Source organism: Anarhichas minor, unplaced genomic scaffold, assembly GCF_050575085.1.
Source record: "Anarhichas minor isolate MPS153535 unplaced genomic scaffold, ASM5057508v1 ptg000018l, whole genome shotgun sequence".
Classification (NCBI taxonomy): Eukaryota; Metazoa; Chordata; class Actinopteri; order Perciformes; family Anarhichadidae; genus Anarhichas; species Anarhichas minor.
Window position 1 is genome coordinate 415,328 of NW_027466464.1, and position 27,626 is coordinate 442,953.

The window sequence follows — 27,626 nt, forward strand, 5'->3', positions numbered from 1 at the left end:
TTTGGCTATTCTTGACAATGTTGCTGTACTTACTTTGGTTTCTCTTCATAGCGCACAAGTCTTTCGCCTTTTACTAGAGACTTCCGTGGAGAGGAATACCAATGAGTTCAACCTATTTTTAGCAGGCTTTGCCATTTGGCTGAGCCTTGTACAGTTGTGAAAAGAAAGAAAGCTGTCCTTAACGAGACCACGGTGCTTGACCATGGAGTGCTTGGATGTGTGCCAAAGCAGCAGCCACTGCTATGTCCCTTGGAAAGAACTGCACCATGACAAGGGTGAAACGTGTCAGGAGGGTGACTCAGGAAGCAAACAGTTGGGGCTCATCGCTTCTCGGCCTTTTGGCTAAGATCAAGTGTAGTATCTGTTCTTATCAGTTTAATATCTGATATGTCCTCTATATGAGGATAACGTATTAAGCAGATTTTTAGCATCGGGAGATGAAAAAGGGGCTTGCTCCGTTCACTCCACGCATTGACCCGGTATTGCAGCATTGCCGGGAACGGTGCACTCCTCAAATGCCTTGTGGACAACCAAACACCAATCCAAATGGATCAGTCTGTTGATTAGCTTCACACTTTAATGAACGACGAGGATCTCATTCGCTGTCTGTCTTCAAGGCTGGGGATTGTGTCAAACAAAGGCCTTGTTTATTCCTTACTGACGCCCCTCGTGGAACATCGCTGTGCTCCCAGCCTGAGCTTAATGCTAAAGGTCTGCACTCTGGGATTATGCCATCTGGGAACCGTCATCCGGAGTACTGCATCTGGGAATGCCGCCCCTGTCTCTGTCTCTTCCAACTCATACTTACCTGGCAGGGGAGATACCATGATCAAGAAGGTGGTTCACCCAGGGCGAGGCCCAGCCATTGCACTCCGGTTGTTCTGACCACTGCGAATTCCCCAAATGTGGGAATCTCGACTGCATAATTTCTGGTAGTGGGGGACTGCGTTCGCGCTCTCCCCTGATTGTTTTGTTGAAAAGAATATCAAGTGGTTTGTACTTTTGATTGGAGGGGAGGAAATAGTACTATGGAGAATATTGCCCTCTTTAAGATGTGGGAATGGGTGTGGCTTCAGATTTGGAACAGGGTGAAACGTGTCAGGAGGGTGACTCAGGAAGCAAACAGTTGGGGCTCATCGCTTCTCGGCCTTTTGGCTAAGATCAAGTGTAGTATCTGTTCTTATCAGTTTAATATCTGATATGTCCTCTATATGAGGATAACGTATTAAGCAGATTTTTAGCATCGGGAGATGAAAAAGGGGCTTGCTCCGTTCACTCCACGCATTGACCCGGTATTGCAGCATTGCCGGGAACGGTGCACTCCTCAAATGCCTTGTGGACAACCAAACACCAATCCAAATGGATCAGTCTGTTGATTAGCTTCACACTTTAATGAACGACGAGGATCTCATTCGCTGTCTGTCTTCAAGGCTGGGGCTTGTGTCAAACAAAGGCCTTGTTTATTCCTTTCTGACGCCCCTCGTGGAACATCGCTGTGCTCCCAGCCTAAACTTAATGCTAAATCCCTGCACTCTGGGATTATGCCATCTGGGAACCGTCATCCGGAGTACTGCATCTGGGAATGCCGCCCCTGTCTCTGTCTCTTCCAACTCATACTTACCTGGCAGGGGAGATACCATGATCAAGAAGGTGGTTCACCCAGGGCGAGGCCCAGCCATTGCACTCCGGTTGTTCTGACCACTGCGAATTCCCCAAATGTGGGAATCTCGACTGCATAATTTCTGGTAGTGGGGGACTGCGTTCGCGCTCTCCCCTGATTGTTTTGTTGAAAAGAATATCAAGTGATTTGTACTTTTGACTGGAGGGGAGGAAATAGTACTATGGAGAATATTGCCCTCTTTAAGATGTGGGAATGGGTGTGGCTTCAGATTTGGAACAGGGCACGTGAACTCAGGCTTACCATGAGCGTTTTGACTTGGGCAACTAGGGACTTTGGCTGTTCTTGACAATGTTGCTGTACTTACTTTGGTTTCTCTTCATAACGCACAAGTCTTTCGCCTTTTACTAAAGACTTCCGTGGAGAGGAATACCAATGAGTTCAACCTATTTTTAGCAGGCTTTGCCATTTGGCTGAGCCTTGTACAGTTGTGAAAAGAAAGAAAGCTGTCCTTAATGAGACCACGGTGCTTGACCATGGAGTGCTTGGATGTGTGCCAAAGCAGCAGCCACTGCTATGTCCCTTGGAAAGAACTGCACCATGACAAGGGTGAAACGTGTCAGGAGGGTGACTCAGGAAGCAAACAGTTGGGGCTCATCGCTTCTCGGCCTTTTGGCTAAGATCAAGTGTAGTATCTGTTCTTATCAGTTTAATATCTGATATGTCCTCTATATGAGGATAACGTATTAAGCAGATTTTTAGCATCGGGAGATGAAAAAGGGGCTTGCTCCGTTCACTCCACGCATTGACCCGGTATTGCAGCATTGCCGGGAACGGTGCACTCCTCAAATGCCTTGTGGACAACCAAACACCAATCCAAATGGATCAGTCTGTTGATTAGCTTCACACTTTAATGAACGACGAGGATCTCATTCGCTGTCTGTCTTCAAGGCTGGGGCTTGTGTCAAACAAAGGCCTTGTTTATTCCTTTCTGACGCCCCTCGTGGAACATCGCTGTGCTCCCAGCCTAAGCTTAATGCTAAATCCCTGCACTCTGGGATTATGCCATCTGGGAACCGTCATCCGGAGTACTGCATCTGGGAATGCCGCCCCTGTCTCTGTCTCTTCCAACTCATACTTACCTGGCAGGGGAGATACCATGATCAAGAAGGTGGTTCACCCAGGGCGAGGCCCAGCCATTGCACTCCGGTTGTTCTGACCACTGCGAATTCCCCAAATGTGGGAATCTCGACTGCATAATTTCTGGTAGTGGGGGACTGCGTTCGCGCTCTCCCCTGATTGTTTTGTTGAAAAGAATATCAAGTGATTTGTACTTTTGACTGGAGGGGAGGAAATAGTACTATGGAGAATATTGCCCTCTTTAAGATGTGGGAATGGGTGTGGCTTCAGATTTGGAACAGGGCATGTGAACTCAGGCTTACCATGAGCGTTTTGACTTGGGCAACTAGGGACTTTGGCTGTTCTTGACAATGTTGCTGTACTTACTTTGGTTTCTCTTCATAACGCACAAGTCTTTCGCCTTTTACTAAAGACTTCCGTGGAGAGGAATACCAATGAGTTCAACCTATTTTTAGCAGGCTTTGCCATTTGGCTGAGCCTTGTACAGTTGTGAAAAGAAAGAAAGCTGTCCTTAATGAGACCACGGTGCTTGACCATGGAGTGCTTGGATGTGTGCCAAAGCAGCAGCCACTGCTATGTCCCTTGGAAAGAACTGCACCATGACAAGGGTGAAACGTGTCAGGAGGGTGACTCAGGAAGCAAACAGTTGGGGCTCATCGCTTCTCGGCCTTTTGGCTAAGATCAAGTGTAGTATCTGTTCTTATCAGTTTAATATCTGATATGTCCTCTATATGAGGATAACGTATTAAGCAGATTTTTAGCATCGGGAGATGAAAAAGAGGCTTGCTCCGTTCACTCCACGCATTGACCCGGTATTGCAGCATTGCCGGGAACGGTGCACTCCTCAAATGCCTTGTGGACAACCAAACACCAATCCAAATGGATCAGTCTGTTGATTAGCTTCACACTTTAATGAACGACGAGGATCTCATTCGCTGTCTGTCTTCAAGGCTGGGGCTTGTGTCAAACAAAGGCCTTGTTTATTCCTTTCTGACGCCCCTCGTGGAACATCGCTGTGCTCCCAGCCTGAGCTTAATGCTAAAGGGCTGCACTCTGGGATTATGCCATCTGGGAACCGTCATCCGGAGTACTGCATCTGGGAATGCCGCCCCTGTCTCTGTCTCTTCCAACTCATACTTACCTGGCAGGGGAGATACCATGATCAAGAAGGTGGTTCACCCAGGGCGAGGCCCAGCCATTGCACTCCGGTTGTTCTGACCACTGCGAATTCCCCAAATGTGGGAATCTCGACTGCATAATTTCTGGTAGTGGGGGACTGCGTTCGCGCTCTCCCCTGATTGTTTTGTTGAAAAGAATATCAAGTGATTTGTACTTTTGATTGGAGGGGAGGAAATAGTACTATGGAGAATATTGCCCTCTTTAAGATGTGGGAATGGGTGTGGCTTCAGATTTGGAACAGGGCACGTGAACTCAGGCTTACCATGAGCGTTTTGACTTGGGCAACTAGGGACTTTGGCTGTTCTTGACAATGTTGCTGTACTTACTTTGGTTTCTCTTCATAGCGCACAAGTCTTTCGCCTTTTACTAGAGACTTCCGTGGAGAGGAATACCAATGAGTTCAACCTATTTTTAGCAGGCTTTGCCATTTGGCTGAGCCTTGTACAGTTGTGAAAAGAAAGAAAGCTGTCCTTAACGAGACCACGGTGCTTGACCATGGAGTGCTTGGATGTGTGCCAAAGCAGCAGCCACTGCTATGTCCCTTGGAAAGAACTGCACCATGACAAGGGTGAAACGTGTCAGGAGGGTGACTCAGGAAGCAAACAGTTGGGGCTCATCGCTTCTCGGCCTTTTGGCTAAGATCAAGTGGTGTTGCGGAAAAATACAGCACAGAGAGAGCTAACAACGAGACAGCAATGGCCGCAAGGGGCCAAAAAGAGCAGTCGATCCCAAGGGTCGGGCTGAGACACACGCTACGATTCCAGGCAACCACGGAAGACTACAAACTGCAGTCCAGAGAGTTCTTTGGCAGGCAAGTCATAATTGGGCAGCTACAACTGAAGGTGGAGGAGGTGCACTGCATCCAGTGGAACCAGCAGGAGAAGGCGTTCGACGTTACACTGAGGACCGAGGAGATCTACCGGAGTGTGGCTGAAATTTGCCGAGCAGAGGCAGGGGTAAGGCCGCTAGCCGGCTACAGAGTACTGAACCTGGACAGACCTAATTTCAGAACAATAACTGTGCATATGTACAACCCCTTTGTTAATGACTCAGCACTAGCTGCATTCCTGGGGCAGTATGGAGAGGTGGTGACGGCTGCAAGGCATATAAAGGACACCCTGGGGTTTTGGACTGGACGGCGCCAGTTCCAGGTACTGCTGTATCATGACGCAGAAGGTCCAGGAGGCCTGAAACATCCACCTGCCTTCTTCAGCCTTGGTGGAGATCGTGGGTATCTATTTTACCCACGGCAACCTGCTTTCTGCAGGAAGTGCAGACAGTCAGGACATTCAGAGGCAGGCTGTGGGGAAACAAGATGCCGTTTCTGTGGGCAAGCAGGGCATTCCGCCAAGGACTGCACAGAGCCAAGGACGTGCCATGGATGCGGTGGAACTGACCACCTGTACCGAGGTTGTCCTGGCCGCAAGAAAACTTTTGCGGAGGCTGCCAAACCGACTGAGGCTGGCGAGCCGAGTAGGGGAGCCACACAGAATGACGGGGAGAGGACGGTACAGGAGGGCTCCGGAGCTGACGCGTTGGGGAGTAAAGGGGAAGCAGCGCCCCGGGATGAGGGCACCGCCGGAACAGACGGAATGGCCAAGGCATCCACAGACATTATGGACGAGTTTCCTGTCCTCACTTCCGATCCTGCTCCCTCCAAATCAAAGCAAGGGGCACGGAAAGGGTCGCAGGCATTCGGAACAGGACTCTCGACAGAGCTTGGAGAGAGTGGGGAGGGGGTACGGAGCAAAAAGTCAAAGGGGGGACAGACCAACAAGGGTGGGATTGAGGGGGGGAGGGGAGGGGGAACAGGTCAGCATAAGAGAGCCGCTGATAAAGTGGAGGAAGGAGGGGCCCAGGAGCAGAAGGATGGGGATACGGGTCAAGAGGTGGGAGGGGAGATGGGTGAGCAGTCATTGGGAGAAGCAGCTGCCATACTAACAGACGGTTTAGGCCTGAGCTTCGATCTTCCCCCAGGCCTGCTCATGCTGTCGTCCCCCTTAGGGGAGGACGCTTATGAGGGGCTTAACAGACCAACAACGTCGCCAAACGCAGTGCCGTTTTCCTGGGCTGACGAGATGGATAAAGAGAATGTATACCTTTAGGGTAGTGGGAACCAGCAATAAGAATCTTTATTTAAGATGCACAATGGGTTTTTTTAAGGTTCTCACTATAAACGCAAGGGGAATGAGGGACCCAGTTAAAAGAAGGGTTGTTTTTAATTTTGTGGAGTCGCACCAGGTTGCCTTTTGTTTTTTGCAGGAGGTACATTTACGGGATGGGGGGGACGTGGGGATTTTTTCGAGGGAGTGGACAAAAGGGGACTCAGTTTGGAGCGTAGGGGGGGTCCACTCTACTGGGGTTGGGATTTTATTTGGGTTTCAAGAGATCAAGGTGGAATCTTCCTTTGTTATTGTCCAGGGGAGGATAATGGGCGCAGACATCACATGGGGGACAGTCAAGCTTAGGGTTATTGTGGTCTATGGAGCACAAACTCCAACAGAAAGGCAAGAGATGGCTGGTCAATTGGAGCCGCACCTGGCCACCAGTAGGCAGGTAGTGATAGGGGGTGATTTTAATGTTGAGTTGGGCAAGGGGGGAGATACCAGCGATGGGTTTATTTCCAACCTCATGGCTAAACATGGCCTGGTAGATGGGGCGAGGGAGGTCAGGCCACAGGTAACAGGTCCCACATGGCGCAACTCTAGGGGCATCGTTAAATGTTTGGATTATGTTTTTCTTTCCAAGTCTTTCAGGCTATTGGCAGGCAGACTGCTCCCTGTGTTCTTCTCAGATCATGACGGGCTGCTATTGGAAGTGCACTCAGATGTGCCAGTGTTTGGAACTGGGTACTGGCACCTTAACGTCAGCATCCTGGAGGAGGAGGTTTTCAACCAACATTTCCGTTCATTTTTCAAAGGCCTGGAAGGACTAAGGTCATTGTGTTCCGGAGTAATTGAGTGGTGGGAGGTTGCTAAAAAGCGGATACAATTTTTTTGTTTAAAGTATTGTAAAAGGAAGGCGAGTATGGCGAGGAGGGAGGTGTTTCGCCTTCAGCACCTTCTCGAACGTGAGTACGCCGGGGGAAACTGGGGCGGCATTATAAATCAGCAGGCTTGTGACTCCCTTAAAGCACAGCTTAGGGACGTATATGAGGGTAAGGCCAGGGCATACCTGTTGCGATCACGTGAAACATTCCGTGAGGAGTTCGAGACGTGTTCCGCTGCTTTCTTCAGCTCAGTACGGGCTGATAGGGCAAAACAGGTAGTGACCGGGTTAATGGACAAGCAGGGCAGGGTGGTGTCAGAAGGGGTAGAGATGGTGCAGGCTGCCACGGACTACTATCGCACAAGGTTTAGGGAGAAAGACATAGAGGTAGGAGGAGGAGAGGTATTCCTGGATTTTCTGACCCAGCGGGTGCCGAAGGATATAGTACAGGCTTTGGAGGCCCCGCTCACCCTAATAGAGATTGAGTGGGCCCTCCAGAGAATGAAGAGGCGGAAGGTGCCTGGCATCGATGGGCTCCCAGCAGAGTTTTATCTCAAGTTCTGGGATGTACTTGGGCCGGTAGTGTTGGAGGTGTTGTCCGCAATACTCCGCACAGGTACAATGGGAGGTTCTGCGGCCACCGGAGTTATCTCACTTCTTTATAAGAAGGGGGATCGTGCCGACCTAGGGAACTGGCGACCACTGACCATGCTGTGTGTTGACTACAAACTCCTGGCAAAGGTCCTAGCGGATCGTCTAGGCATAGCACTTCCTCATGTGGTCCATGTGGACCAAACATGTGGGGTAGCGGGGCGCTCAGTGAGATGGAATCTACAGCTCATTCGGGACGCTGTCGCGTGGGCGGAAGACCGGCACCTGCCACTGATGGTGGTTGGTCTCGACCAGGCAAAAGCGTTTGACAGGGTTCATTGGGGTTTTATGTTTAGAGTTTTGCAGAGGTTAGGCTTCAGTCAGGCTTTTATGGGATGGTTACGCATATTGTACACAGGTGTAGGGAGCATGGTTTCAGTTAACGGCCACCTAGGAGACATTTTTAGTTTGCACTCAGGGGTAAGACAGGGGTGTCCGCTTTCACCACTGCTTTACATCCTTTACATGGAGCCCCTGGCGGCAGCCATTCGGGCTGATCCGGGTGTGAGAGGTTTCCTGCTACCTGGCAGTGGGGGCTTACGAGTTAAACTGTCTCAGTACGCAGATGACACCACACTGCTGCTGGACACCGACACATGCCTTCTTCGAGCCTTGGAAATTTTCCAGAGCTTTGGTAAGGTGGCTAGTGCTAAACTTAATTGTGCCAAGTCTTCTGTGAAGTTCTTTGGGCGCTGGAAAGAAAGGACGGAGGTACCAGGGGGGCTGACGCTCTGCACGGGACCGCTGAAGGTACTAGGGGTCAGCTTTGAGACAGCCCATAGTGCCACGGCCAACTGGACTAGGCGCTTTATGGCAGTCCAGAAGAAGTTTGCTCTCTGGAAGAGCAGGGGCCTGACTTTGATAGGGAAAGTACTGGTTCTGAAGGTAGATATTATGCCATCTCTTGTGTACTTGGCATACATATACCCAATGCCAGTCAGTATGAGGAGACCTATTATGCGCCTTGTGTTCACTTTCTTGTGGGGAGGGAGATATGAGTATGTGGCGAGGGCCCGCATGCTGGCAGGGATTGAAGCAGGGGGAAGAGATGTCCCACACCTCCCGTTGAAGCTAGACTGCATATTTGTTTCTTTTTTGTGGAGGGAGATGTCAACTCCAGTCGTACACCCATCAGGACACTTCCTGCGGCTCTATTTTTCCTATCAGGCCAGGCGCGTGTTGGTCTGGAACAATTTAGGGCCCCGGGTGGAGCAACAGCCATGGCATTACCAGTACGCAGCCAGGTGGCTGCGGGCCCATCCCGAGGCCTCAGAAACCAGTGTCAGACTGAACCACAAATTCCTTTATAAAGTTGTCAGACAGAGAGTGATCGCACCGGCAGTGGTTGGGATCCCGAAGAGTATTTGGAAGGGGATACAGCCACGGGGGCTGGACAATGGTCTCAAAGATCTCAATTGGCTATGCCTTCACAAATGTCTGCCAGTGCGAGATGTAATGTACCGGCATAGTTTAGCAAGATCCCCTGTGTGCCCGAGGGAAGGCTGTATGGGGGAAGAAACTGTCAGGCATGTCATGTGGGACTGTCCCTTTGCTAGTATTGTGTGGAGTAGAGCAGCGACATGGCTGGGGAGGTTAGACCCTGGGTTTAAATTGACATGGACTAGGGTGGTAGAAGGGGGAGGTTTGGGGAGTAAACATTTCCTTACGTGGCTAATTATAAGCCTGGTTAAGAGGAGTTTGTGGGTGGCTAGGCAAGACCTGGTGGGAAAAAACAGGGAAAGTCACTTGGAGGGGGTGTTAAAGAGAGTGGAATTAGATATAAAGGGGAGGATTGAACGGGACATCAGGAAGTGGGGGAAGCATGCTGCCTTGGAAAGGTGGAAAGGAGGTTTTGGGTGGGGATGGTGAATCCTGAAGACATTGCATAAGTGTATTTTGTGTTTTTTTGTGTATTGACAAATGCTGGTTACTGACATGTAACTGTGAAATATAATTAAGTTGCATGATGCAAAACATGTGAAGTTTGTATGTTTGAAATTGTATGATTTGTGTACAGAATTTTGATAATAAAAAAAAAAAAAAAAAAAAAAAAAAAAAAAAAAAAAAAATCTGTTCTTATCAGTTTAATATCTTATATGTCCTCTATATGAGGATAACGTATTAAGCAGATTTTTAGCATCGGGAGATGAAAAAGGGGCTTGCTCCGTTCACTCCACGCATTGACCCGGTATTGCAGCATTGCCGGGAACGGTGTACTCCTCAAATGCCTTGTGGACAACCAAACACCAATCCAAATGGATCAGTCTGTTGATTAGCTTCACACTTTAATGAACGACGAGGATCTCATTCGCTGTCTGTCTTCAAGGCTGGGGCTTGTGTCAAACAAAGGCCTTGTTTATTCCTTACTGACGCCCCTCGTGGAACATCGCTGTGCTCCCAGCCTGAGCTTAATGCTAAAGGGCTGCACTCTGGGATTATGCCATCTGGGAACCGTCATCCGGAGTACTGCATCTGGGAATGCCGCCCCTGTCTCTGTCTCTTCCAACTCATACTTACCTGGCAGGGGAGATACCATGATCAAGAAGGTGGTTCACCCAGGGCGAGGCCCAGCCATTGCACTCCGGTTGTTCTGACCACTGCGAATTCCCCAAATGTGGGAATCTCGACTGCATCATTTCTGGTAGTGGGGGACTGCGTTCGCGCTCTCCCCTGATTGTTTTGTTGAAAAGAATATCAAGTGATTTGTACTTTTGATTGGAGGGGAGGAAATAGTACTATGGAGAATATTGCCCTCTTTAAGATGTGGGAATGGGTGTGGCTTCAGATTTGGAACAGGGCACGTGAACTCAGGCTTACCATGAGCGTTTTGACTTGGGCAACTAGGGACTTTGGCTGTTCTTGACAATGTTGCTGTACTTACTTTGGTTTCTCTTCATAACGCACAAGTCTTTCGCCTTTTACTAAAGACTTCCGTGGAGAGGAATACCAATGAGTTCAACCTATTTTTAGCAGGCTTTGCCATTTGGCTGAGCCTTGTACAGTTGTGAAAAGAAAGAAAGCTGTCCTTAACGAGACCACGGTGCTTGACCATGGAGTGCTTGGATGTGTGCCAAAGCAGCAGCCACTGCTATGTCCCTTGGAAAGAACTGCACCATGACAAGGGTGAAACGTGTCAGGAGGGTGACTCAGGAAGCAAACAGTTGGGGCTCATCGCTTCTCGGCCTTTTGGCTAAGATCAAGTGTAGTATCTGTTCTTATCAGTTTAATATCTGATATGTCCTCTATATGAGGATAACGTATTAAGCAGATTTTTAGCATCGGGAGATGAAAAAGGGGCTTGCTCCGTTCACTCCACGCATTGACCCGGTATTGCAGCATTGCCGGGAACGGTGCACTCCTCAAATGCCTTGTGGACAACCAAACACCAATCCAAATGGATCAGTCTGTTGATTAGCTTCACACTTTAATGAACGACGAGGATCTCATTCGCTGTCTGTCTTCAAGGCTGGGGATTGTGTCAAACAAAGGCCTTGTTTATTCCTTACTGACGCCCCTCGTGGAACATCGCTGTGCTCCCAGCCTGAGCTTAATGCTAAAGGTCTGCACTCTGGGATTATGCCATCTGGGAACCGTCATCCGGAGTACTGCATCTGGGAATGCCGCCCCTGTCTCTGTCTCTTCCAACTCATACTTACCTGGCAGGGGAGATACCATGATCAAGAAGGTGGTTCACCCAGGGCGAGGCCCAGCCATTGCACTCCGGTTGTTCTGACCACTGCGAATTCCCCAAATGTGGGAATCTCGACTGCATAATTTCTGGTAGTGGGGGACTGCGTTCGCGCTCTCCCCTGATTGTTTTGTTGAAAAGAATATCAAGTGGTTTGTACTTTTGATTGGAGGGGAGGAAATAGTACTATGGAGAATATTGCCCTCTTTAAGATGTGGGAATGGGTGTGGCTTCAGATTTGGAACAGGGTGAAACGTGTCAGGAGGGTGACTCAGGAAGCAAACAGTTGGGGCTCATCGCTTCTCGGCCTTTTGGCTAAGATCAAGTGTAGTATCTGTTCTTATCAGTTTAATATCTGATATGTCCTCTATATGAGGATAACGTATTAAGCAGATTTTTAGCATCGGGAGATGAAAAAGGGGCTTGCTCCGTTCACTCCACGCATTGACCCGGTATTGCAGCATTGCCGGGAACGGTGCACTCCTCAAATGCCTTGTGGACAACCAAACACCAATCCAAATGGATCAGTCTGTTGATTAGCTTCACACTTTAATGAACGACGAGGATCTCATTCGCTGTCTGTCTTCAAGGCTGGGGCTTGTGTCAAACAAAGGCCTTGTTTATTCCTTACTGACGCCCCTCGTGGAACATCGCTGTGCTCCCAGCCTGAGCTTAATGCTAAAGGGCTGCACTCTGGGATTATGCCATCTGGGAACCGTCATCCGGAGTACTGCATCTGGGAATGCCGCCCCTGTCTCTGTCTCTTCCAACTCATACTTACCTGGCAGGGGAGATACCATGATCAAGAAGGTGGTTCACCCAGGGCGAGGCCCAGCCATTGCACTCCGGTTGTTCTGACCACTGCGAATTCCCCAAATGTGGGAATCTCGACTGCATAATTTCTGGTAGTGGGGGACTGCGTTCGCGCTCTCCCCTGATTGTTTTGTTGAAAAGAATATCAAGTGATTTGTACTTTTGATTGGAGGGGAGGAAATAGTACTATGGAGAATATTGCCCTCTTTCAGATTTGGAACAGGGCACGTGAACTCAGGCTTACCATGAGCGTTTTGACTTGGGCAACTAGGGACTTTGGCTGTTCTTGACAATGTTGCTGTACTTACTTTGGTTTCTCTTCATAACGCACAAGTCTTTCGCCTTTTACTAAAGACTTCCGTGGAGAGGAATACCAATGAGTTCAACCTATTTTTAGCAGGCTTTGCCATTTGGCTGAGCCTTGTACAGTTGTGAAAAGAAAGAAAGCTGTCCTTAACGAGACCACGGTGCTTGACCATGGAGTGCTTGGATGTGTGCCAAAGCAGCAGCCACTGCTATGTCCCTTGGAAAGAACTGCACCATGACAAGGGTGAAACGTGTCAGGAGGGTGACTCAGGAAGCAAACAGTTGGGCTCATCGCTTCTCGGCCTTTTGGCTAAGATCAAGTGGTGTTGCGGAAAAATACAGCACAGAGAGAGCTAACAACGAGACAGCAATGGCCGCAAGGGGCCAAAAAGAGCAGTCGATCCCAAGGGTCGGGCTGAGACACACGCTACAATTCCAGGCAACCACGGAAGACTACAATCTGCAGTCCAGAGAGTTTTTTGGCAGGCAAGTCATAATTGGGCAGCTACAACTGAAGGTGGAGGAGGTGCACTGCATCCAGTGGAACCAGCAGGAGAAGGCGTTCGACGTTACACTGAGGACCGAGGAGATCTACCGGAGTGTGGCTGAAATATGCCGAGCAGAGGCAGGGGTAAGGCTGCTAGCCGGCTACAGAGTACTGAACCTGGACAGACCTAATTTCAGAACAATAACTGTGCATATGTACAACCCCTTTGTTAATGACTCAGCACTAGCTGCATTCCTGGGGCAGTATGGAGAGGTGGTGACGGCTGCAAGGCATATAAAGGACACCCTGGGGTTTTGGACTGGGCGGCGCCAGTTCCAGGTACTGCTGTATCATGACGCAGAAGGTCCAGGAGGCCTGAAACATCCACCTGCCTTCTTCAGCCTTGGTGGAGATCGTGGGTATCTATTTTACCCACGGCAACCTGCTTTCTGCAGGAAGTGCAGACAGTCAGGACATTCAGAGGCAGGCTGTGGGGAAACAAGATGCCGTTTCTGTGGGCAAGAAGGGCATTCGGCCAAGGACTGCACAGAGCCAAGGACGTGCCATGGATGCGGTGGAACTGACCACCTGTACCGAGGTTGTCCTGGCCGCAAGAAAACTTTTGCGGAGGCTGCCAAACCGACTGAGGCTGGCGAGCCGAGTAGGGGAGCCACACAGAATGACGGGGAGAGGACGGTACAGGAGGGCTCCGGAGCCGACGCGTTGGGGAGTAAAGGGGAGGCAGCGTCCCGGGATGAGGGCACCGCCGGAACAGATGGAATGGCCAAGGCATCCACAGACATTATGGACGATTTTCCTGTCCTCACTTCCGATCCCTCCAAATCAAAGCAAGGGGCACGGAAAGGGTCGCAGGCATTTGGAACAGGACTCTCGACAGAGCTTGGAGAGAGTGGGGAGGGGGTACGGAGCAAAAAGTCAAAGGGGGGACAGACCAACAAGGGTGGGATTGAGGGGGGGAGGGGAGGGGGAACAGGTCAGCATAAGAGAGCCGCTGATTAAGTGGAGGAAGGAGGGGCCCAGGAGCAGAAGGATGGGGATACGGGTCAAGAGGTGGGAGGGGAGATGGGTGAGCAGTCATTGGGAGAAGCAGTTGCCATACTAACAGAAGGTTTAGGCCTGAGCTTCGATCTTCCCCCAGGCCTCCTCATGCTGTCGTCCCCCTTAGGGGAGGACGCTTATGAGGGGCTTAACAGACCAACAACGTCGCCAAACGCAGGGCCGTTTTCCTGGGCTGACGAGATGGATAAAGAGAATGTATACCTTTAGGGTAGTGGGAACCAGCAATAGGAATCTTTATTTAAGATGCACAATGGGTTTTTTTGGGTGGGGATGGTAAATCCTGAAGACTTTGCATAAGTGTATTTTGTGTTTTTTTTTTTTTTTTTGTGTATTGACAAATGCTGGTTACTGACATGTAACTGTGAAATAGAATTAAGTTGCATGATGCAAAACATGTGAAGTTTGTATGTTTGAAATTGTATGATTTGTGTACAGAATTTTGATAATAAAAAAAAAAAAAAAAAAAAAAAATCTGTTCTTATCAGTTTAATATCTTATATGTCCTCTATATGAGGATAACGTATTAAGCAGATTTTTAGCATCGGGAGATGAAAAAGGGGCTTGCTCCGTTCACTCCACGCATTGACCCGGTATTGCAGCATTGCCGGGAACGGTGCACTCCTCAAATGCCTTGTGGACAACCAAACACCAATCCAAATGGATCAGTCTGTTGATTAGCTTCACACTTTAATGAACGACGAGGATCTCATTCGCTGTCTGTCTTCAAGGCTGGGGCTTGTGTCAAACAAAGGCCTTGTTTATTCCTTACTGACGCCCCTCGTGGAACATCGCTGTGCTCCCAGCCTGAGCTTAATGCTAAAGGGCTGCACTCTGGGATTATGCCATCTGGGAACCGTCATCCGGAGTACTGCATCTGGGAATGCCGCCCCTGTCTCTGTCTCTTCCAACTCATACTTACCTGGCAGGGGAGATACCATGATCAAGAAGGTGGTTCACCCAGGGCGAGGCCCAGCCATTGCACTCCGGTTGTTCTGACCACTGCGAATTCCCCAAATGTGGGAATCTCGACTGCATAATTTCTGGTAGTGGGGGACTGCGTTCGCGCTCTCCCCTGATTGTTTTGTTGAAAAGAATATCAAGTGATTTGTACTTTTGATTGGAGGGGAGGAAATAGTACTATGGAGAATATTGCCCTCTTTCAGATTTGGAACAGGGCACGTGAACTCAGGCTTACCATGAGCGTTTTGACTTGGGCAACTAGGGACTTTGGCTGTTCTTGACAATGTTGCTGTACTTACTTTGGTTTCTCTTCATAACGCACAAGTCTTTCGCCTTTTACTAAAGACTTCCGTGGAGAGGAATACCAATGAGTTCAACCTATTTTTAGCAGGCTTTGCCATTTGGCTGAGCCTTGTACAGTTGTGAAAAGAAAGAAAGCTGTCCTTAACGAGACCACGGTGCTTGACCATGGAGTGCTTGGATGTGTGCCAAAGCAGCAGCCACTGCTATGTCCCTTGGAAAGAACTGCACCATGACAAGGGTGAAACGTGTCAGGAGGGTGACTCAGGAAGCAAACAGTTGGGCTCATCGCTTCTCGGCCTTTTGGCTAAGATCAAGTGGTGTTGCGGAAAAATACAGCACAGAGAGAGCTAACAACGAGACAGCAATGGCCGCAAGGGGCCAAAAAGAGCAGTCGATCCCAAGGGTCGGGCTGAGACACACGCTACGATTCCAGGCAACCACGGAAGACTACAATCTGCAGTCCAGAGAGTTTTTTGGCAGGCAAGTCATAATTGGGCAGCTACAACTGAAGGTGGAGGAGGTGCACTGCATCCAGTGGAACCAGCAGGAGAAGGCGTTCGACGTTACACTGAGGACCGAGGAGATCTACCGGAGTGTGGCTGAAATATGCCGAGCAGAGGCAGGGGTAAGGCCGCTAGCCGGCTACAGAGTACTGAACCTGGACAGACCTAATTTCAGAACAATAACTGTGCATATGTACAACCCCTTTGTTAATGACTCAGCACTAGCTGCATTCCTGGGGCAGTATGGAGAGGTGGTGACGGCTGCAAGGCATATAAAGGACACCCTGGGGTTTTGGACTGGGCGGCGCCAGTTCCAGGTACTGCTGTATCATGACGCAGAAGGTCCAGGAGGCCTGAAACATCCACCTGCCTTCTTCAGCCTTGGTGGAGATCGTGGGTATCTATTTTACCCACGGCAACCTGCTTTCTGCAGGAAGTGCAGACAGTCAGGACATTCAGAGGCAGGCTGTGGGGAAACAAGATGCCGTTTCTGTGGGCAAGAAGGGCATTCGGCCAAGGACTGCACAGAGCCAAGGACGTGCCATGGATGCGGTGGAACTGACCACCTGTACCGAGGTTGTCCTGGCCGCAAGAAAACTTTTGCGGAGGCTGCCAAACCGACTGAGGCTGGCGAGCCGAGTAGGGGAGCCACACAGAATGACGGGGAGAGGACGGTACAGGAGGGCTCCGGAGCCGACGCGTTGGGGAGTAAAGGGGAGGCAGCGTCCCGGGATGAGGGCACCGCCGGAACAGATGGAATGGCCAAGGCATCCACAGACATTATGGACGATTTTCCTGTCCTCACTTCCGATCCCTCCAAATCAAAGCAAGGGGCACGGAAAGGGTCGCAGGCATTTGGAACAGGACTCTCGACAGAGCTTGGAGAGAGTGGGGAGGGGGTACGGAGCAAAAAGTCAAAGGGGGGACAGACCAACAAGGGTGGGATTGAGGGGGGGAGGGGAGGGGGAACAGGTCAGCATAAGAGAGCCGCTGATAAAGTGGAGGAAGGAGGGGCCCAGGAGCAGAAGGATGGGGATACGGGTCAAGAGGTGGGAGGGGAGATGGGTGAGCAGTCATTGGGAGAAGCAGTTGCCATACTAACAGAAGGTTTAGGCCTGAGCTTCGATCTTCCCCCAGGCCTCCTCATGCTGTCGTCCCCCTTAGGGGAGGACGCTTATGAGGGGCTTAACAGACCAACAACGTCGCCAAACGCAGGGCCGTTTTCCTGGGCTGACGAGATGGATAAAGAGAATGTATACCTTTAGGGTAGTGGGAACCAGCAATAGGAATCTTTATTTAAGATGCACAATGGGTTTTTTTGGGTGGGGATGGTAAATCCTGAAGACTTTGCATAAGTGTATTTTGTGTTTGTTTTTTTTTTTTTGTGTATTGACAAATGCTGGTTACTGACATGTAACTGTGAAATAGAATTAAGTTGCATGATGCAAAACATGTGAAGTTTGTATGTTTGAAATTGTATGATTTGTGTACAGAATTTTGATAATAAAAAAAAAAAAAAAAAAAAAAAATCTGTTCTTATCAGTTTAATATCTTATATGTCCTCTATATGAGGATAACGTATTAAGCAGATTTTTAGCATCGGGAGATGAAAAAGGGGCTTGCTCCGTTCACTCCACGCATTGACCCGGTATTGCAGCATTGCCGGGAACGGTGTACTCCTCAAATGCCTTGTGGACAACCAAACACCAATCCAAATGGATCAGTCTGTTGATTAGCTTCACACTTTAATGAACGACGAGGATCTCATTCGCTGTCTGTCTTCAAGGCTGGGGCTTGTGTCAAACAAAGGCCTTGTTTATTCCTTACTGACGCCCCTCGTGGAACATCGCTGTGCTCCCAGCCTGAGCTTAATGCTAAAGGGCTGCACTCTGGGATTATGCCATCTGGGAACCGTTATCCGGAGTACTGCATCTGGGAATGCCGCCCCTGTCTCTGTCTCTTCCAACTCATACTTACCTGGCAGGGGAGATACCATGATCAAGAAGGTGGTTCACCCAGGGCGAGGCCCAGCCATTGCACTCCGGTTGTTCTGACCACTGCGAATTCCCCAAATGTGGGAATCTCGACTGCATCATTTCTGGTAGTGGGGGACTGCGTTCGCGCTCTCCCCTGATTGTTTTGTTGAAAAGAATATCAAGTGATTTGTACTTTTGATTGGAGGGGAGGAAATAGTACTATGGAGAATATTGCCCTCTTTAAGATGTGGGAATGGGTGTGGCTTCAGATTTGGAACAGGGCACGTGAACTCAGGCTTACCATGAGCGTTTTGACTTGGGCAACTAGGGACTTTGGCTGTTCTTGACAATGTTGCTGTACTTACTTTGGTTTCTCTTCATAACGCACAAGTCTTTCGCCTTTTACTAAAGACTTCCGTGGAGAGGAATACCAATGAGTTCAACCTATTTTTAGCAGGCTTTGCCATTTGGCTGAGCCTTGTACAGTTGTGAAAAGAAAGAAAGCTGTCCTTAACGAGACCACGGTGCTTGACCATGGAGTGCTTGGATGTGTGCCAAAGCAGCAGCCACTGCTATGTCCCTTGGAAAGAACTGCACCATGACAAGGGTGAAACGTGTCAGGAGGGTGACTCAGGAAGCAAACAGTTGGGGCTCATCGCTTCTCGGCCTTTTGGCTAAGATCAAGTGTAGTATCTGTTCTTATCAGTTTAATATCTGATATGTCCTCTATATGAGGATAACGTATTAAGCAGATTTTTAGCATCGGGAGATGAAAAAGGGGCTTGCTCCGTTCACTCCACGCATTGACCCGGTATTGCAGCATTGCCGGGAACGGTGCACTCCTCAAATGCCTTGTGGACAACCAAACACCAATCCAAATGGATCAGTCTGTTGATTAGCTTCACACTTTAATGAACGACGAGGATCTCATTCGCTGTCTGTCTTCAAGGCTGGGGATTGTGTCAAACAAAGGCCTTGTTTATTCCTTACTGACGCCCCTCGTGGAACATCGCTGTGCTCCCAGCCTGAGCTTAATGCTAAAGGTCTGCACTCTGGGATTATGCCATCTGGGAACCGTCATCCGGAGTACTGCATCTGGGAATGCCGCCCCTGTCTCTGTCTCTTCCAACTCATACTTACCTGGCAGGGGAGATACCATGATCAAGAAGGTGGTTCACCCAGGGCGAGGCCCAGCCATTGCACTCCGGTTGTTCTGACCACTGCGAATTCCCCAAATGTGGGAATCTCGACTGCATAATTTCTGGTAGTGGGGGACTGCGTTCGCGCTCTCCCCTGATTGTTTTGTTGAAAAGAATATCAAGTGGTTTGTACTTTTGATTGGAGGGGAGGAAATAGTACTATGGAGAATATTGCCCTCTTTAAGATGTGGGAATGGGTGTGGCTTCAGATTTGGAACAGGGTGAAACGTGTCAGGAGGGTGACTCAGGAAGCAAACAGTTGGGGCTCATCGCTTCTCGGCCTTTTGGCTAAGATCAAGTGTAGTATCTGTTCTTATCAGTTTAATATCTGATATGTCCTCTATATGAGGATAACGTATTAAGCAGATTTTTAGCATCGGGAGATGAAAAAGGGGCTTGCTCCGTTCACTCCACGCATTGACCCGGTATTGCAGCATTGCCGGGAACGGTGCACTCCTCAAATGCCTTGTGGACAACCAAACACCAATCCAAATGGATCAGTCTGTTGATTAGCTTCACACTTTAATGAACGACGAGGATCTCATTCGCTGTCTGTCTTCAAGGCTGGGGCTTGTGTCAAACAAAGGCCTTGTTTATTCCTTTCTGACGCCCCTCGTGGAACATCGCTGTGCTCCCAGCCTAAACTTAATGCTAAATCCCTGCACTCTGGGATTATGCCATCTGGGAACCGTCATCCGGAGTACTGCATCTGGGAATGCCGCCCCTGTCTCTGTCTCTTCCAACTCATACTTACCTGGCAGGGGAGATACCATGATCAAGAAGGTGGTTCACCCAGGGCGAGGCCCAGCCATTGCACTCCGGTTGTTCTGACCACTGCGAATTCCCCAAATGTGGGAATCTCGACTGCATAATTTCTGGTAGTGGAGGACTGCGTTCGCGCTCTCCCCTGATTGTTTTGTTGAAAAGAATATCAAGTGATTTGTACTTTTGACTGGAGGGGAGGAAATAGTACTATGGAGAATATTGCCCTCTTTAAGATGTGGGAATGGGTGTGGCTTCAGATTTGGAACAGGGCACGTGAACTCAGGCTTACCATGAGCGTTTTGACTTGGGCAACTAGGGACTTTGGCTGTTCTTGACAATGTTGCTGTACTTACTTTGGTTTCTCTTCATAACGCACAAGTCTTTCGCCTTTTACTAAAGACTTCCGTGGAGAGGAATACCAATGAGTTCAACCTATTTTTAGCAGGCTTTGCCATTTGGCTGAGCCTTGTACAGTTGTGAAAAGAAAGAAAGCTGTCCTTAATGAGACCACGGTGCTTGACCATGGAGTGCTTGGATGTGTGCCAAAGCAGCAGCCACTGCTATGTCCCTTGGAAAGAACTGCACCATGACAAGGGTGAAACGTGTCAGGAGGGTGACTCAGGAAGCAAACAGTTGGGGCTCATCGCTTCTCGGCCTTTTGGCTAAGATCAAGTGTAGTATCTGTTCTTATCAGTTTAATATCTGATATGTCCTCTATATGAGGATAACGTATTAAGCAGATTTTTAGCATCGGGAGATGAAAAAGGGGCTTGCTCCGTTCACTCCACGCATTGACCCGGTATTGCAGCATTGCCGGGAACGGTGCACTCCTCAAATGCCTTGTGGACAACCAAACACCAATCCAAATGGATCAGTCTGTTGATTAGCTTCACACTTTAATGAACGACGAGGATCTCATTCGCTGTCTGTCTTCAAGGCTGGGGCTTGTGTCAAACAAAGGCCTTGTTTATTCCTTTCTGACGCCCCTCGTGGAACATCGCTGTGCTCCCAGCCTAAGCTTAATGCTAAATCCCTGCACTCTGGGATTATGCCATCTGGGAACCGTCATCCGGAGTACTGCATCTGGGAATGCCGCCCCTGTCTCTGTCTCTTCCAACTCATACTTACCTGGCAGGGGAGATACCATGATCAAGAAGGTGGTTCACCCAGGGCGAGGCCCAGCCATTGCACTCCGGTTGTTCTGACCACTGCGAATTCCCCAAATGTGGGAATCTCGACTGCATAATTTCTGGTAGTGGGGGACTGCGTTCGCGCTCTCCCCTGATTGTTTTGTTGAAAAGAATATCAAGTGATTTGTACTTTTGACTGGAGGGGAGGAAATAGTACTATGGAGAATATTGCCCTCTTTAAGATGTGGGAATGGGTGTGGCTTCAGATTTGGAACAGGGCACGTGAACTCAGGCTTACCATGAGCGTTTTGACTTGGGCAACTAGGGACTTTGGCTGTTCTTGACAATGTTGCTGTACTTACTTTGGTTTCTCTTCATAACGCACAAGTCTTTCGCCTTTTACTAAAGACTTCCGTGGAGAGGAATACCAATGAGTTCAACCTATTTTTAGCAGGCTTTGCCATTTGGCTGAGCCTTGTACAGTTGTGAAAAGAAAGAAAGCTGTCCTTAATGAGACCACGGTGCTTGACCATGGAGTGCTTGGATGTGTGCCAAAGCAGCAGCCACTGCTATGTCCCTTGGAAAGAACTGCACCATGACAAGGGTGAAACGTGTCAGGAGGGTGACTCAGGAAGCAAACAGTTGGGGCTCATCGCTTCTCGGCCTTTTGGCTAAGATCAAGTGTAGTATCTGTTCTTATCAGTTTAATATCTGATATGTCCTCTATATGAGGATAACGTATTAAGCAGATTTTTAGCATCGGGAGATGAAAAAGGGGCTTGCTCCGTTCACTCCACGCATTGACCCGGTATTGCAGCATTGCCGGGAACGGTGCACTCCTCAAATGCCTTGTGGACAACCAAACACCAATCCAAATGGATCAGTCTGTTGATTAGCTTCACACTTTAATGAACGACGAGGATCTCATTCGCTGTCTGTCTTCAAGGCTGGGGCTTGTGTCAAACAAAGGCCTTGTTTATTCCTTTCTGACGCCCCTCGTGGAACATCGCTGTGCTCCCAGCCTAAGCTTAATGCTAAATCCCTGCACTCTGGGATTATGCCATCTGGGAACCGTCATCCGGAGTACTGCATCTGGGAATGCCGCCCCTGTCTCTGTCTCTTCCAACTCATACTTACCTGGCAGGGGAGATACCATGATCAAGAAGGTGGTTCACCCAGGGCGAGGCCCAGCCATTGCACTCCGGTTGTTCTGACCACTGCGAATTCCCCAAATGTGGGAATCTCGACTGCATAATTTCTGGTAGTGGGGGACTGCGTTCGCGCTCTCCCCTGATTGTTTTGTTGAAAAGAATATCAAGTGATTTGTACTTTTGACTGGAGGGGAGGAAATAGTACTATGGAGAATATTGCCCTCTTTAAGATGTGGGAATGGGTGTGGCTTCAGATTTGGAACAGGGCACGTGAACTCAGGCTTACCATGAGCGTTTTGACTTGGGCAACTAGGGACTTTGGCTGTTCTTGACAATGTTGCTGTACTTACTTTGGTTTCTCTTCATAACGCACAAGTCTTTCGCCTTTTACTAAAGACTTCCGTGGAGAGGAATACCAATGAGTTCAACCTATTTTTAGCAGGCTTTGCCATTTGGCTGAGCCTTGTACAGTTGTGAAAAGAAAGAAAGCTGTCCTTAATGAGACCACGGTGCTTGACCATGGAGTGCTTGGATGTGTGCCAAAGCAGCAGCCACTGCTATGTCCCTTGGAAAGAACTGCACCATGACAAGGGTGAAACGTGTCAGGAGGGTGACTCAGGAAGCAAACAGTTGGGGCTCATCGCTTCTCGGCCTTTTGGCTAAGATCAAGTGTAGTATCTGTTCTTATCAGTTTAATATCTGATATGTCCTCTATATGAGGATAACGTATTAAGCAGATTTTTAGCATCGGGAGATGAAAAAGAGGCTTGCTCCGTTCACTCCACGCATTGACCCGGTATTGCAGCATTGCCGGGAACGGTGCACTCCTCAAATGCCTTGTGGACAACCAAACACCAATCCAAATGGATCAGTCTGTTGATTAGCTTCACACTTTAATGAACGACGAGGATCTCATTCGCTGTCTGTCTTCAAGGCTGGGGCTTGTGTCAAACAAAGGCCTTGTTTATTCCTTTCTGACGCCCCTCGTGGAACATCGCTGTGCTCCCAGCCTGAGCTTAATGCTAAAGGGCTGCACTCTGGGATTATGCCATCTGGGAACCGTCATCCGGAGTACTGCATCTGGGAATGCCGCCCCTGTCTCTGTCTCTTCCAACTCATACTTACCTGGCAGGGGAGATACCATGATCAAGAAGGTGGTTCACCCAGGGCGAGGCCCAGCCATTGCACTCCGGTTGTTCTGACCACTGCGAATTCCCCAAATGTGGGAATCTCGACTGCATAATTTCTGGTAGTGGGGGACTGCGTTCGCGCTCTCCCCTGATTGTTTTGTTGAAAAGAATATCAAGTGATTTGTACTTTTGATTGGAGGGGAGGAAATAGTACTATGGAGAATATTGCCCTCTTTAAGATGTGGGAATGGGTGTGGCTTCAGATTTGGAACAGGGCACGTGAACTCAGGCTTACCATGAGTGTTTTGACTTGGGCAACTAGGGACTTTGGCTGTTCTTGACAATGTTGCTGTACTTACTTTGGTTTCTCTTCATAGCGCACAAGTCTTTCGCCTTTTACTAGAGACTTCCGTGGAGAGGAATACCAATGAGTTCAACCTATTTTTAGCAGGCTTTGCCATTTGGCTGAGCCTTGTACAGTTGTGAAAAGAAAGAAAGCTGTCCTTAACGAGACCACGGTGCTTGACCATGGAGTGCTTGGATGTGTGCCAAAGCAGCAGCCACTGCTATGTCCCTTGGAAAGAACTGCACCATGACAAGGGTGAAACGTGTCAGGAGGGTGACTCAGGAAGCAAACAGTTGGGGCTCATCGCTTCTCGGCCTTTTGGCTAAGATCAAGTGGTGTTGCGGAAAAATACAGCACAGAGAGAGCTAACAACGAGACAGCAATGGCCGCAAGGGGCCAAAAAGAGCAGTCGATCCCAAGGGTCGGGCTGAGACACACGCTACGATTCCAGGCAACCACGGAAGACTACAAACTGCAGTCCAGAGAGTTCTTTGGCAGGCAAGTCATAATTGGGCAGCTACAACTGAAGGTGGAGGAGGTGCACTGCATCCAGTGGAACCAGCAGGAGAAGGCGTTCGACGTTACACTGAGGACCGAGGAGATCTACCGGAGTGTGGCTGAAATTTGCCGAGCAGAGGCAGGGGTAAGGCCGCTAGCCGGCTACAGAGTACTGAACCTGGACAGACCTAATTTCAGAACAATAACTGTGCATATGTACAACCCCTTTGTTAATGACTCAGCACTAGCTGCATTCCTGGGGCAGTATGGAGAGGTGGTGACGGCTGCAAGGCATATAAAGGACACCCTGGGGTTTTGGACTGGACGGCGCCAGTTCCAGGTACTGCTGTATCATGACGCAGAAGGTCCAGGAGGCCTGAAACATCCACCTGCCTTCTTCAGCCTTGGTGGAGATCGTGGGTATCTATTTTACCCACGGCAACCTGCTTTCTGCAGGAAGTGCAGACAGTCAGGACATTCAGAGGCAGGCTGTGGGGAAACAAGATGCCGTTTCTGTGGGCAAGCAGGGCATTCCGCCAAGGACTGCACAGAGCCAAGGACGTGCCATGGATGCGGTGGAACTGACCACCTGTACCGAGGTTGTCCTGGCCGCAAGAAAACTTTTGCGGAGGCTGCCAAACCGACTGAGGCTGGCGAGCCGAGTAGGGGAGCCACACAGAATGACGGGGAGAGGACGGTACAGGAGGGCTCCGGAGCTGACGCGTTGGGGAGTAAAGGGGAAGCAGCGCCCCGGGATGAGGGCACCGCCGGAACAGACGGAATGGCCAAGGCATCCACAGACATTATGGACGAGTTTCCTGTCCTCACTTCCGATCCTGCTCCCTCCAAATCAAAGCAAGGGGCACGGAAAGGGTCGCAGGCATTCGGAACAGGACTCTCGACAGAGCTTGGAGAGAGTGGGGAGGGGGTACGGAGCAAAAAGTCAAAGGGGGGACAGACCAACAAGGGTGGGATTGAGGGGGGGAGGGGAGGGGGAACAGGTCAGCATAAGAGAGCCGCTGATAAAGTGGAGGAAGGAGGGGCCCAGGAGCAGAAGGATGGGGATACGGGTCAAGAGGTGGGAGGGGAGATGGGTGAGCAGTCATTGGGAGAAGCAGCTGCCATACTAACAGACGGTTTAGGCCTGAGCTTCGATCTTCCCCCAGGCCTGCTCATGCTGTCGTCCCCCTTAGGGGAGGACGCTTATGAGGGGCTTAACAGACCAACAACGTCGCCAAACGCAGTGCCGTTTTCCTGGGCTGACGAGATGGATAAAGAGAATGTATACCTTTAGGGTAGTGGGAACCAGCAATAGGAATCTTTATTTAAGATGCACAATGGGTTTTTTTAAGGTTCTCACTATAAACGCAAGGGGAATGAGGGACCCAGTTAAAAGAAGGGTTGTTTTTAATTTTGTGGAGTCGCACCAGGTTGCCTTTTGTTTTTTGCAGGAGGTACATTTACGGGATGGGGGGGACGTGGGGATTTTTTCGAGGGAGTGGACAAAAGGGGACTCAGTTTGGAGCGTAGGGGGGGTCCACTCTACTGGGGTTGGGATTTTATTTGGGTTTCAAGAGATCAAGGTGGAGTCTTCCTTTGTTATTGTCCAGGGGAGGATAATGGGCGCAGACATCACATGGGGGACAGTCAAGCTTAGGGTTATTGTGGTCTATGGAGCACAAACTCCAACAGAAAGGCAAGAGATGGCTGGTCAATTGGAGCCGCACCTGGCCACCAGTAGGCAGGTAGTGATAGGGGGTGATTTTAATGTTGAGTTGGGCAAGGGGGGAGATACCAGCGATGGGTTTATTTCCAACCTCATGGCTAAACATGGCCTGGTAGATGGGGCGAGGGAGGTCAGGCCACAGGTAACAGGTCCCACATGGCGCAACTCTAGGGGCATCGTTAAATGTTTGGATTATGTTTTTCTTTCCAAGTCTTTCAGGCTATTGGCAGGCAGACTGCTCCCTGTGTTCTTCTCAGATCATGACGGGCTGCTATTGGAAGTGCACTCAGATGTGCCAGTGTTTGGAACTGGGTACTGGCACCTTAACGTCAGCATCCTGGAGGAGGAGGTTTTCAACCAACATTTCCGTTCATTTTTCAAAGGCCTGGAAGGACTAAGGTCATTGTGTTCCGGAGTAATTGAGTGGTGGGAGGTTGCTAAAAAGCGGATACAATTTTTTTGTTTAAAGTATTGTAAAAGGAAGGCGAGTATGGCGAGGAGGGAGGTGTTTCGCCTTCAGCACCTTCTCGAACGTGAGTACGCCGGGGGAAACTGGGGCGGCATTATAAATCAGCAGGCTTGTGACTCCCTTAAAGCACAGCTTAGGGACGTATATGAGGGTAAGGCCAGGGCATACCTGTTGCGATCACGTGAAACATTCCGTGAGGAGTTCGAGACGTGTTCCGCTGCTTTCTTCAGCTCAGTACGGGCTGATAGGGCAAAACAGGTAGTGACCGGGTTAATGGACAAGCAGGGCAGGGTGGTGTCAGAAGGGGTAGAGATGGTGCAGGCTGCCACGGACTACTATCGCACAAGGTTTAGGGAGAAAGACATAGAGGTAGGAGGAGGAGAGGTATTCCTGGATTTTCTGACCCAGCGGGTGCCGAAGGATATAGTACAGGCTTTGGAGGCCCCGCTCACCCTAATAGAGATTGAGTGGGCCCTCCAGAGAATGAAGAGGCGGAAGGTGCCTGGCATCGATGGGCTCCCAGCAGAGTTTTATCTCAAGTTCTGGGATGTACTTGGGCCGGTAGTGTTGGAGGTGTTGTCCGCAATACTCCGCACAGGTACAATGGGAGGTTCTGCGGCCACCGGAGTTATCTCACTTCTTTATAAGAAGGGGGATCGTGCCGACCTAGGGAACTGGCGACCACTGACCATGCTGTGTGTTGACTACAAACTCCTGGCAAAGGTCCTAGCGGATCGTCTAGGCATAGCACTTCCTCATGTGGTCCATGTGGACCAAACATGTGGGGTAGCGGGGCGCTCAGTGAGATGGAATCTACAGCTCATTCGGGACGCTGTCGCGTGGGCGGAAGACCGGCACCTGCCACTGATGGTGGTTGGTCTCGACCAGGCAAAAGCGTTTGACAGGGTTCATTGGGGTTTTATGTTTAGAGTTTTGCAGAGGTTAGGCTTCAGTCAGGCTTTTATGGGATGGTTACGCATATTGTACACAGGTGTAGGGAGCATGGTTTCAGTTAACGGCCACCTAGGAGACATTTTTAGTTTGCACTCAGGGGTAAGACAGGGGTGTCCGCTTTCACCACTGCTTTACATCCTTTACATGGAGCCCCTGGCGGCAGCCATTCGGGCTGATCCGGGTGTGAGAGGTTTCCTGCTACCTGGCAGTGGGGGCTTACGAGTTAAACTGTCTCAGTACGCAGATGACACCACACTGCTGCTGGACACCGACACATGCCTTCTTCGAGCCTTGGAAATTTTCCAGAGCTTTGGTAAGGTGGCTAGTGCTAAACTTAATTGTGCCAAGTCTTCTGTGAAGTTCTTTGGGCGCTGGAAAGAAAGGACGGAGGTACCAGGGGGGCTGACGCTCTGCACGGGACCGCTGAAGGTACTAGGGGTCAGCTTTGAGACAGCCCATAGTGCCACGGCCAACTGGACTAGGCGCTTTATGGCAGTCCAGAAGAAGTTTGCTCTCTGGAAGAGCAGGGGCCTGACTTTGATAGGGAAAGTACTGGTTCTGAAGGT

General features: G+C 49.7%; 39 non-coding genes and 1 pseudogene across 39 annotated transcripts; all 40 read left to right on the plus strand.

The window, feature by feature from the left end:
* Nucleotides 1-29: 29 nt before the first annotated feature.
* On the plus strand, nt 30-146 carry LOC142953827 (U5 spliceosomal RNA). The gene has a single exon (XR_012955427.1). It is a non-coding gene; the product is annotated as a U5 spliceosomal RNA (small nuclear RNA).
* A 176-nt stretch (nt 147-322) lies between these two features.
* On the plus strand, nt 323-513 carry LOC142953464 (U2 spliceosomal RNA). Its single transcript, XR_012955102.1, has one exon. It is a non-coding gene; the product is annotated as a U2 spliceosomal RNA (small nuclear RNA).
* A 287-nt stretch (nt 514-800) lies between these two features.
* On the plus strand, nt 801-964 carry LOC142953226 (U1 spliceosomal RNA). The gene has a single exon (XR_012954871.1). It is a non-coding gene; the product is annotated as a U1 spliceosomal RNA (small nuclear RNA).
* A 171-nt stretch (nt 965-1,135) lies between these two features.
* Nucleotides 1,136-1,326, plus strand: LOC142953465 (U2 spliceosomal RNA). The gene has a single exon (XR_012955103.1). It is a non-coding gene; the product is annotated as a U2 spliceosomal RNA (small nuclear RNA).
* A 287-nt stretch (nt 1,327-1,613) lies between these two features.
* LOC142953227 (U1 spliceosomal RNA) lies at nt 1,614-1,777 on the plus strand. The gene has a single exon (XR_012954873.1). It is a non-coding gene; the product is annotated as a U1 spliceosomal RNA (small nuclear RNA).
* A 204-nt stretch (nt 1,778-1,981) lies between these two features.
* LOC142953769 (U5 spliceosomal RNA) lies at nt 1,982-2,098 on the plus strand. The gene has a single exon (XR_012955372.1). It is a non-coding gene; the product is annotated as a U5 spliceosomal RNA (small nuclear RNA).
* A 176-nt stretch (nt 2,099-2,274) lies between these two features.
* Nucleotides 2,275-2,465, plus strand: LOC142953466 (U2 spliceosomal RNA). Its single transcript, XR_012955104.1, has one exon. It is a non-coding gene; the product is annotated as a U2 spliceosomal RNA (small nuclear RNA).
* A 287-nt stretch (nt 2,466-2,752) lies between these two features.
* Nucleotides 2,753-2,916, plus strand: LOC142953228 (U1 spliceosomal RNA). Its single transcript, XR_012954874.1, has one exon. It is a non-coding gene; the product is annotated as a U1 spliceosomal RNA (small nuclear RNA).
* Nucleotides 2,917-3,120: 204 nt separating this feature from the next.
* On the plus strand, nt 3,121-3,237 carry LOC142953770 (U5 spliceosomal RNA). The gene has a single exon (XR_012955373.1). It is a non-coding gene; the product is annotated as a U5 spliceosomal RNA (small nuclear RNA).
* Nucleotides 3,238-3,413: 176 nt separating this feature from the next.
* On the plus strand, nt 3,414-3,604 carry LOC142953543 (U2 spliceosomal RNA). The gene has a single exon (XR_012955177.1). It is a non-coding gene; the product is annotated as a U2 spliceosomal RNA (small nuclear RNA).
* A 287-nt stretch (nt 3,605-3,891) lies between these two features.
* Nucleotides 3,892-4,055, plus strand: LOC142953229 (U1 spliceosomal RNA). The gene has a single exon (XR_012954875.1). It is a non-coding gene; the product is annotated as a U1 spliceosomal RNA (small nuclear RNA).
* A 204-nt stretch (nt 4,056-4,259) lies between these two features.
* Nucleotides 4,260-4,376, plus strand: LOC142953828 (U5 spliceosomal RNA). Its single transcript, XR_012955428.1, has one exon. It is a non-coding gene; the product is annotated as a U5 spliceosomal RNA (small nuclear RNA).
* Nucleotides 4,377-9,589: 5,213 nt separating this feature from the next.
* On the plus strand, nt 9,590-9,798 carry LOC142953610 (U2 spliceosomal RNA; annotated as a pseudogene).
* A 287-nt stretch (nt 9,799-10,085) lies between these two features.
* LOC142953296 (U1 spliceosomal RNA) lies at nt 10,086-10,249 on the plus strand. Its single transcript, XR_012954941.1, has one exon. It is a non-coding gene; the product is annotated as a U1 spliceosomal RNA (small nuclear RNA).
* Nucleotides 10,250-10,453: 204 nt separating this feature from the next.
* LOC142953771 (U5 spliceosomal RNA) lies at nt 10,454-10,570 on the plus strand. The gene has a single exon (XR_012955374.1). It is a non-coding gene; the product is annotated as a U5 spliceosomal RNA (small nuclear RNA).
* Nucleotides 10,571-10,746: 176 nt separating this feature from the next.
* On the plus strand, nt 10,747-10,937 carry LOC142953467 (U2 spliceosomal RNA). The gene has a single exon (XR_012955105.1). It is a non-coding gene; the product is annotated as a U2 spliceosomal RNA (small nuclear RNA).
* Nucleotides 10,938-11,224: 287 nt separating this feature from the next.
* Nucleotides 11,225-11,388, plus strand: LOC142953231 (U1 spliceosomal RNA). The gene has a single exon (XR_012954877.1). It is a non-coding gene; the product is annotated as a U1 spliceosomal RNA (small nuclear RNA).
* Nucleotides 11,389-11,559: 171 nt separating this feature from the next.
* LOC142953469 (U2 spliceosomal RNA) lies at nt 11,560-11,750 on the plus strand. The gene has a single exon (XR_012955106.1). It is a non-coding gene; the product is annotated as a U2 spliceosomal RNA (small nuclear RNA).
* A 287-nt stretch (nt 11,751-12,037) lies between these two features.
* LOC142953232 (U1 spliceosomal RNA) lies at nt 12,038-12,201 on the plus strand. The gene has a single exon (XR_012954878.1). It is a non-coding gene; the product is annotated as a U1 spliceosomal RNA (small nuclear RNA).
* Nucleotides 12,202-12,381: 180 nt separating this feature from the next.
* Nucleotides 12,382-12,498, plus strand: LOC142953772 (U5 spliceosomal RNA). The gene has a single exon (XR_012955375.1). It is a non-coding gene; the product is annotated as a U5 spliceosomal RNA (small nuclear RNA).
* A 1,883-nt stretch (nt 12,499-14,381) lies between these two features.
* Nucleotides 14,382-14,574, plus strand: LOC142953599 (U2 spliceosomal RNA). Its single transcript, XR_012955221.1, has one exon. It is a non-coding gene; the product is annotated as a U2 spliceosomal RNA (small nuclear RNA).
* A 287-nt stretch (nt 14,575-14,861) lies between these two features.
* On the plus strand, nt 14,862-15,025 carry LOC142953233 (U1 spliceosomal RNA). The gene has a single exon (XR_012954879.1). It is a non-coding gene; the product is annotated as a U1 spliceosomal RNA (small nuclear RNA).
* A 180-nt stretch (nt 15,026-15,205) lies between these two features.
* LOC142953773 (U5 spliceosomal RNA) lies at nt 15,206-15,322 on the plus strand. The gene has a single exon (XR_012955376.1). It is a non-coding gene; the product is annotated as a U5 spliceosomal RNA (small nuclear RNA).
* A 1,883-nt stretch (nt 15,323-17,205) lies between these two features.
* Nucleotides 17,206-17,398, plus strand: LOC142953605 (U2 spliceosomal RNA). The gene has a single exon (XR_012955224.1). It is a non-coding gene; the product is annotated as a U2 spliceosomal RNA (small nuclear RNA).
* A 287-nt stretch (nt 17,399-17,685) lies between these two features.
* On the plus strand, nt 17,686-17,849 carry LOC142953297 (U1 spliceosomal RNA). Its single transcript, XR_012954942.1, has one exon. It is a non-coding gene; the product is annotated as a U1 spliceosomal RNA (small nuclear RNA).
* A 204-nt stretch (nt 17,850-18,053) lies between these two features.
* Nucleotides 18,054-18,170, plus strand: LOC142953775 (U5 spliceosomal RNA). The gene has a single exon (XR_012955377.1). It is a non-coding gene; the product is annotated as a U5 spliceosomal RNA (small nuclear RNA).
* A 176-nt stretch (nt 18,171-18,346) lies between these two features.
* On the plus strand, nt 18,347-18,537 carry LOC142953470 (U2 spliceosomal RNA). Its single transcript, XR_012955107.1, has one exon. It is a non-coding gene; the product is annotated as a U2 spliceosomal RNA (small nuclear RNA).
* A 287-nt stretch (nt 18,538-18,824) lies between these two features.
* LOC142953234 (U1 spliceosomal RNA) lies at nt 18,825-18,988 on the plus strand. The gene has a single exon (XR_012954880.1). It is a non-coding gene; the product is annotated as a U1 spliceosomal RNA (small nuclear RNA).
* Nucleotides 18,989-19,159: 171 nt separating this feature from the next.
* On the plus strand, nt 19,160-19,350 carry LOC142953471 (U2 spliceosomal RNA). The gene has a single exon (XR_012955108.1). It is a non-coding gene; the product is annotated as a U2 spliceosomal RNA (small nuclear RNA).
* A 287-nt stretch (nt 19,351-19,637) lies between these two features.
* LOC142953330 (U1 spliceosomal RNA) lies at nt 19,638-19,801 on the plus strand. The gene has a single exon (XR_012954975.1). It is a non-coding gene; the product is annotated as a U1 spliceosomal RNA (small nuclear RNA).
* Nucleotides 19,802-20,005: 204 nt separating this feature from the next.
* Nucleotides 20,006-20,122, plus strand: LOC142953776 (U5 spliceosomal RNA). Its single transcript, XR_012955378.1, has one exon. It is a non-coding gene; the product is annotated as a U5 spliceosomal RNA (small nuclear RNA).
* A 176-nt stretch (nt 20,123-20,298) lies between these two features.
* Nucleotides 20,299-20,489, plus strand: LOC142953472 (U2 spliceosomal RNA). Its single transcript, XR_012955109.1, has one exon. It is a non-coding gene; the product is annotated as a U2 spliceosomal RNA (small nuclear RNA).
* A 287-nt stretch (nt 20,490-20,776) lies between these two features.
* LOC142953235 (U1 spliceosomal RNA) lies at nt 20,777-20,940 on the plus strand. Its single transcript, XR_012954881.1, has one exon. It is a non-coding gene; the product is annotated as a U1 spliceosomal RNA (small nuclear RNA).
* Nucleotides 20,941-21,144: 204 nt separating this feature from the next.
* On the plus strand, nt 21,145-21,261 carry LOC142953777 (U5 spliceosomal RNA). Its single transcript, XR_012955379.1, has one exon. It is a non-coding gene; the product is annotated as a U5 spliceosomal RNA (small nuclear RNA).
* Nucleotides 21,262-21,437: 176 nt separating this feature from the next.
* LOC142953473 (U2 spliceosomal RNA) lies at nt 21,438-21,628 on the plus strand. Its single transcript, XR_012955110.1, has one exon. It is a non-coding gene; the product is annotated as a U2 spliceosomal RNA (small nuclear RNA).
* A 287-nt stretch (nt 21,629-21,915) lies between these two features.
* On the plus strand, nt 21,916-22,079 carry LOC142953236 (U1 spliceosomal RNA). Its single transcript, XR_012954882.1, has one exon. It is a non-coding gene; the product is annotated as a U1 spliceosomal RNA (small nuclear RNA).
* A 204-nt stretch (nt 22,080-22,283) lies between these two features.
* LOC142953779 (U5 spliceosomal RNA) lies at nt 22,284-22,400 on the plus strand. Its single transcript, XR_012955381.1, has one exon. It is a non-coding gene; the product is annotated as a U5 spliceosomal RNA (small nuclear RNA).
* Nucleotides 22,401-22,576: 176 nt separating this feature from the next.
* LOC142953545 (U2 spliceosomal RNA) lies at nt 22,577-22,767 on the plus strand. The gene has a single exon (XR_012955179.1). It is a non-coding gene; the product is annotated as a U2 spliceosomal RNA (small nuclear RNA).
* A 287-nt stretch (nt 22,768-23,054) lies between these two features.
* LOC142953237 (U1 spliceosomal RNA) lies at nt 23,055-23,218 on the plus strand. Its single transcript, XR_012954883.1, has one exon. It is a non-coding gene; the product is annotated as a U1 spliceosomal RNA (small nuclear RNA).
* Nucleotides 23,219-23,422: 204 nt separating this feature from the next.
* LOC142953829 (U5 spliceosomal RNA) lies at nt 23,423-23,539 on the plus strand. The gene has a single exon (XR_012955429.1). It is a non-coding gene; the product is annotated as a U5 spliceosomal RNA (small nuclear RNA).
* Nucleotides 23,540-27,626: the final 4,087 nt, after the last annotated feature.